The following is a 7206-nucleotide window of genomic DNA, read 5'->3' on the forward strand; positions in this document are numbered from 1 at the left end:
TGGGTGCTGTGGGCAGCGAGAGGCCCGCGGGCCCCAGGAAGCCCCGCGAGGGGAGGGAGCTGCCTGCCGCCGGGCCCCGTGGCACCCCCGGTGGTTACCGGGGCTGTGGGCTGTGTCCTGCCCCCGCCCTCCTCGCCGGCCACGGAGACCCGTGTCATTCGGCAGGGCACCTTGGCCACCTGCCCTTCCCGCTGGGCTGGTAGTGGCACCTGTCCGGGGAGGGCTGTGTGTCCGGCACAGACACACCAGGCTCACGGGAACGGGCGGGGGCTGCCTTTGTGGGATGACTGCTCTGCAGTCCCCCAAGCTCCCAGCCTTCCTCTGGAGCCAGCGCACCCCCCAGCTGCTCTCCAGCTCCATGTGGGTTGGGGTGGTCCCAGGAGGACCATGTGTGAGTCGAAAGGTGGCCCTAAAGGAGAGCTGAGTGGGTGAGGCCAGGCTCCTCCCATCCGAGATCTGGAGGGGGTGGTGTGTACCCTCATGTGTGTGCACCCTCATGTGTGTCTCATGCCTGACCTGCAGCCCTGCCTGCGTAGGTGTGCGCCCAGGCATGTGTGTGCTTACACCGTGCCACACCCTGAACACAGGCCACATGAGTCTGTGGACCCCTGCACACACATGTGCACACAGCACGTACACAGGCGGGGCAAGGACCACATGTGTGCACACACATGCATGCACACATGTGCTTGCAAACACAGCACACACAGCAGACAAAAATATGCACGTGCACATTCTCTCAAGGCCTGCATCTGTGAGGACTCAAGAAACAAAAGGGAAAGAGACCACATGGCCCATGGCTGAACTGAAGCTCCCCCATCCCCTGGGGCAGGGGCCTTGGGGAGCAGGGCGAGGGAGGAAGCACAGAGAGTTGGGGGAGGGAGCAGGGTGGGGGGGAGCGATGCTGGTGGAACCAGATGGCGGTGGGGGCGGCCAGGGCTCCAGAAGCCCAAGGGAGGGAGGAGGAGGTGGGACTCGCTCAGCAACCAGGCTCCTGGCTCCCCTACCCAGCTCCTTAGTGCCCACGCTGTGGGCTCAGGCCCCCCCCCCACCCTGGGGCTCAGGGCAGAGTCCAGGGCCTCTTCTTGATCCTGGGCCCCCTGGCGCTGCCTGCCCCCCATGTGGGCCCTCGCAGCTTATTCCTCTGCACAAAGGGTGCACGTCTAAGCTCAAAGACCCGACTGCCTTGCCCCCAGGCGCAGAGGGGACAACTCGGGCAGGCCCTACAGGGCCAGGGACGCTACAGGCCCAAAGCTCCCGACCCAGGCCCTCTGGACCCAGGAGACTCTCTGGCTCCCCCTTGAAAGCCCTCACAGGCAGCCTGTGGGGTCTGCCTCGGCCCTATGCCTGGGTGCCCGCCATCAGTGCTCCCTGGCCCCTCGTCCCTGGGCCTCAGTGGGCACAGGCGGCATGGGATGAGAGTTTCTTTATCCGGTTTTCACCTGAGCAGACCCTGCGAGGCCCAAAATGCAAGATCTGGAAAAGAGGCGAGGCTCCGAGCTGAGGCTGAGGGGCTTTGGCACAGCGTGGTGGCCCCTGGGCTCCCACCACCGGCCTGGCAGCCAGGAGATGGCAGATGCCCATTTGCAAAGAGCTCTGCAAAGAGCAGACTGCCCACCTGAGCTCCTCAGCTTGCATGCCTCCCGGGACAAGGCACTCACTACCTATGCTGGGCCTGTTCCTCACTGAGAGACACCTCAAGGTACCTTTAAGGCTTAACTGCGTCTGTTACCACCTGGTGGCCCTCATGTGGGGGCTGGCACCCACTGGCAGCTCCAGAGACTACAGGGCCCCACGCTGAGATGTGCCTCCTCTGACCCCCCAGACGCCCTCCATGGGTCCTGCCTCCACAGCCACATTTTCCTCGTGGCACGGCCAGAGCCTGCAGCCCATCCCTCGGGACTCTGCACCCTCCTTTCCCCCAGGAGGGAGACCTAGGCCGTGGCAAAGAGTGGGGGCAAGGGGCCAAGCAGGTTTCTGAGGGCGAGGCGGGTGGCTGTGTGAGCCCAGGGGGACCTGGAGGGTGGAGGGGGCCGCATCCCACAGACCTTGGAGGTTTTGTCCCGAGAGGGGCAAAAGGAGGATCTGATTTCCAGAGAAGGTCCCTCCGGCTGCTGCGTGTGCGGTAGAGGCTCGTGCAGTGGGGAGGGGGGCCAGGCCCAAGCAGGGTGGGGTGGGGGGACCGGGTGGGACATGGCTGCCTTTCGCATTGGATCTGGCAGGAAGGCGGAGATGGTGGGCAGGGCTCCCGGCGTCTGCCCTGAGCAGCCGGCATGGGGCGCCCATCCCCGAGGTGGGGGTGCGGGAGGAGCGGCCACCGTTGTCGAGGCCCAGGAGACATCTGGGCGGGGGTGTCGCGTGGGCTGTGCGGGCTGAGCTCAGGAGAGGGGCCTGGGCTGGAGGACAATTTGGGAGTCGTGAGCGTTTGGGTGATATTTACAGCCCAGGAAGCGATGAGATCACCGGCCGGTGCTGGTGAGGGGCCGGGAGCGGTGGGTGCGCGGAGCCTGGGGTGGTGGCTGAGCGCCTGCCTGCCCCCACCCGACCCCGGCCCCTCAGCAGCCCCCTGCTGATTCTCCACCGTGGGGTCCCGGGCCCTGGGTGGGCAGGTGGCTGATGTCCAGCCCCAGTCTCTCGAGCCCCGCGATCTGCACAGGAAGCTAATTAAAACCATGAGAAGTGGTGTTGAGTGTCAGCCTCCCCCCAACACCGGCTGCTGCGTTACAGCGGATGCTCCTGGCCTCCACCCAAAGATGCCAGGCCGGCCAGCCACAGGGCAACCTGTGGACAGAGCATCCCTCATAGCTCACAGGTCAGCACCGCCCACAGCGATTGCTGGAGGGTGACCCTGGGCGCCGGGCCTCTCTGGGGGTCAGTGGGGCAGGTGAGCAGCCGTCTCAGGGTGCTGGGCTCAGGGTTGGGCGGCTCCTGGGTCACTTCTCTGCCAGCCCTGATTCCAGGGCCCTGGGAGGGCGGGGAGGCCCGACTGCAGGCCCTCTGGAGGCCACGGGGTCCCTGGGGTGGCCCTGTGTGGCCACCTGTCCCAGGGGCTGCAGGGTTGGCGCAGGTCCTGGGATAGAAGCCCCTGCCCTCGCTTACCTGGCTGCTGGGGTTTTGCAAAGTAATCAGAAGAATTATTTTTTTTAATGCTTAAATTAATTCTGAAATAATAGAAGCTGCAGAATGTTTAGCAGCTTATGGTAGACGGATGCGCAGGGAGATGAGAACATGCCGGGGACGTGTTTACAGAGCAGTGAGTGTTTGTTGGACGAGCTGGGGCCTGGGGCAGCGGGGTGGAGGCCCCCCCACCCCAGCCAGGGCGCCTGCCCTGCTCATGGCCCTGCCTCAGCTCGCACACACCATCCCATTCGTGTGCTCACAGGGAGAGGCTGCTGGCGCTTGCGGCGTGCCAGTGAGGACACGGAGGCCCACAGGCGTGAAGCGATGTGCCCGGGCAGTGTTGCACCTGCTGGAGGCCAGCACACACACCCAGGCGCACCCACTGCCAGTGCAGCTCTGCCCCGGTGCCGGGACAGCACACCTCTGCCTGGGGGTGTCAGCCCGGGGGTGTCCCTCGGCCTGAGGCCACCACTCAGCCCTGTAGGCAGATGCACTTGGAGCTGTGGTGGACGTGTGACCCCAGTGCATGACCTGTCCCTCTCCCAGCCAGCCTTGTTCTTGGTCCCAGCTTGTCCCGCCTCCCTTGTCTGTCTCCTCCCACCCTGCGCTGGGCTCAGGCTGCCCTGGGGCCCTGGACAACAGGCCTGATTGCTGTGGGCAGCACAGCCTGGGAGGGGGGCAGTGGCAAGGCTCCCCACGTGAGGTACGGGCAGCCCCAGGGGGACAGTGGCATTCTGCATGCAGCCCTCCCCATGTGCCCAAGCTGGGACCCCGAGGGAATCCGGGGGTCCTGCTCATCTCCCGCTGCTACAGATGCCTCAGGATCCTCTTCCCAGTACCCTCCCCTTAGCTTCAACCCTTAGCTCCGATGCAACCCCCTCCTCCAGGAAGTCCTCCATGATCCCCCCAAGCTGACCCTCACCCAGCCAGGCGGTCACAGAATGGATCCATATCACCCAAGCCTCGCCAGGCCAGGACTCAGGGAGGTCCAGAACCAGGTTCTGACCCAGGGCACGTCGCCACACCTCACTAGCTCTCAGTTTTCCTGCCTGCTGTAAGGAATGAGTGAACCTTATGGCAGGAGTCCCTGCGGCCCACAAAGCTGTGGTGAGAGAGGCCCAGTTCCGAACCAGCACCAGAGAGGCCCGAAGACTGCCAGGAGGGCCGAGGTCCCATGCAGAGGGGCTGCTTGGGGTGCTCCTACTACACCATCCCAAGGCTGTCCCTCCCTCCAGCTGACCCGCACACACAGCAGGCTTGTCTTCTTGTCCCTCAGACTCTGTGCAGAACACACACCTGGACTCCCAGGCCCAGGCAAGTCCAGGGAGTCCCCTGAGGCCATGCAGCCGGTGGTGGGGCCGGGCTGGACCACCTGAGCACAATTCACCCTTTGGGACTCCTGGAGCTGGCCTCAGGGCCCTCTCACCCCGCTGTCAGCTGGTGCCCAGCCTGCCTGCTGTCCTGAGCATCACACACACAGCATTTCCCTCCTTCCTGCAGCCGACTGGCGGGAAGGGAGGCTGGCTGTGGACCTGCAGACCATGGGAGGGGGTGACCTGGCCTCCTTGCTGGGCTGCGCTCAGTGGAAGGGGGTCTTTATGCTCTGGCCCAGGCTGGGGGCGGGTGGAGCCCATTCAGCCAGAAACCTGCCAGTTCATCTTACATTTATGAGGTACCTACTGTGTGCTGGGTAGAACTAGTGGGACTCCTTCCTGGAGGCCAGCAGGGGTAGTGCTGGGGCTTCTGCCATCCATCCCCCGGGCCACCAGGGCACACGGGGCCAGCCTGGGACTGGGTATGGGAAAGCCAGCTACATGGTCTGGCATGTTGAATCACACAGATGGATGCATGAGGGAGGAGCCTTCTGTTGTCCCTGCACGCGCCCCAGCCTTGGTCCCCCTAGACAAAGCACAGGGACAGGAAAGGCTCCTTCCCTGGCCCCAGCCCAGCCCGCTCCTCTGCGGGGAGGGCTAATTAAACCCGCCGCCGACAAACACCAGGGAACTGGAGGCCTCCGATCTGTCTTCACAAAGGGCTGTGCAGAGATTTATAGGCAATAAAGGAACATCCATCTCGGGGCAGTCAGAGGAGCGGCAGCGGGGCAGGGCTGGGTGTGGGGAGGCGGCCCCCTCCCAAGGAGCAGGCAGACAGCCGCGTTGTGATGCCGGCAAAGGAGAGGTGGGGGCCGAGGCTTCAAGGGATGCTCACCAAGGAGGGAGAAAAAGTAATGCGAACAATTAAGGGATGATGAAGACCTTGCAGAGAAAACACCTTGACACGCACCTCGCGGCCGGGGAGGGTCTTGGGGAAGGGTCTTAGGGATGTAGAGCCAGCCACAGCGGGGTGGGGGTGGGGGCAGCCCGACAGGGACCGGCTCAGTGACAGCCTGATGCCACACAATTATTTTTGAAAAATGATGGAACAGAGAGAGAGCAGAATTGGAGGGGTGGGGGGCTGCAGCAGCCTCCAGGGTTCCAGAGACGTCTGGGAGGCAGTTGCTATGTTGGGCGGACGGGGGAATCTCTCAATCTCAGGACTACCAGGGCCCTTGAGGACGGAGCAGGGTCCCTTGGCTGCCAGGAGCAGCCACAGCCACACCTGCCCCCCTCGAGGCGCCCACCTGGCAGCGCTCTCTGTCTGGCTCTCCATCCCAGCCCCTCCGTCCCAGGACCCCTGTCCAGGGACAAAGCCGGGATCTGACTCTCCCTGGGTGCCAAATGCCCTGGCCATGCATCCCATCCTCCCGTCTGCCTTGCTGCCCACCACGTGGTCCCTCGATAACGCCTTCCCTGCTCTGCTCCATATGTCCCACTCTGTCCATCAGATCCTGGTTGGGGGACTAGGGTTTTCCTGCCCCCAGGGTCAATACCATCCAGGACACTCTCCCCTACTCCAACCACAGACCCCTCCGGACCTGCAGAGGGACAAACTGGCCACAAGGCCACGTCCCGGGCCAAGCAGACCTGGAGAGACCACCCAAGCCAGGCCAGTGGTGCTATTGCCCCCATTCCTGCCTTGCCCAGGGAAGCCTGTGCCCCCCACACCCCTACTGCAGGGTCTGGTCCGTTCGAGGGCCTAGGCCAGGAGGGTGTGAATGACTTCAGCCCTGACGTGGCCAAGGGGCAAACACCTCCCAAATCTGTAGGTTAACTGGAGCACAAAGACTTGCAGACTTCCCCACCCCATTAGGCTCATTCTGTAAAAACCAACCCCAATTAACACACCAAATAGAAGCACCCAGCGCCGCATTCTAGAAATAGGACATGCGCTGGGGTGAGAACGGTGGTGCAGGCGCAGTGAGGGGGCGCCCGGCATCCACCGTCACCACGGTAGCATCTCAGGAGAGCCTCAGTGTCCTCACCAGCTGACGCGGGCATTCTAGACAGTGAGCACAGAGTCTGGCATCCAACATTCTCCACCCAGTGAGTCCTACAGTTGCTCTAAGACCAGGCTCTAAGGCTACCTCCTCCTGGAAGCCAGGCCTGACTTGCACCCACTCAGCCCTGAAGCCTGAACCCTCACCCAGCGCTCCTCCCACTGCTGACAAGGTCCTGAGTGTGTTAGGTATCGACTCAAACCCTCCAAATGTAACCCGAGGTGCCCCCATCTCCTATCTGTGACAGGCAAGTGTCAGGCATGTGCTGGATGCTCCTGGAAAGGCTTCCTGGGGCTGGAGAGGGGATGAGAAGGTGCAAATGTAGAACACTTAGAACAGCATCCACCGGGATCCCTGGGTGGCGCAGCGGTTTGGCGCCTGCCTTTGGCCCAGGGCGCGATCCTGGAGACCCGGGATCGAATCCCACGTCGGGCTCCTGGAGCATGGAGCCTGCTTCTCCCTCTGCCTGTGTCTCTGCCTCTCTCTCTATCTCTCTGTGACTATCATAAATAAATAAAAGTTAAAAAATAAATTAAAAAAAAAAAAAAAAAAAAAGAACAGCATCCACCTTCCTGGGACCACAGGACCAGCCTGAGCCAGAGCCAGGTACTGAGGACACATGGCACCGCTAAGGGGGGACCTTGGTGTCCACCAGTCCTGAGTCTGCCCCTCCTCCAGCCGGCTGAGACGTGCCCACCCGCCATGCTACC

This window comes from Vulpes lagopus, chromosome 14 (genome assembly GCF_018345385.1).
Source record: "Vulpes lagopus strain Blue_001 chromosome 14, ASM1834538v1, whole genome shotgun sequence".
Taxonomy (NCBI): Eukaryota; Metazoa; Chordata; class Mammalia; order Carnivora; family Canidae; genus Vulpes; species Vulpes lagopus.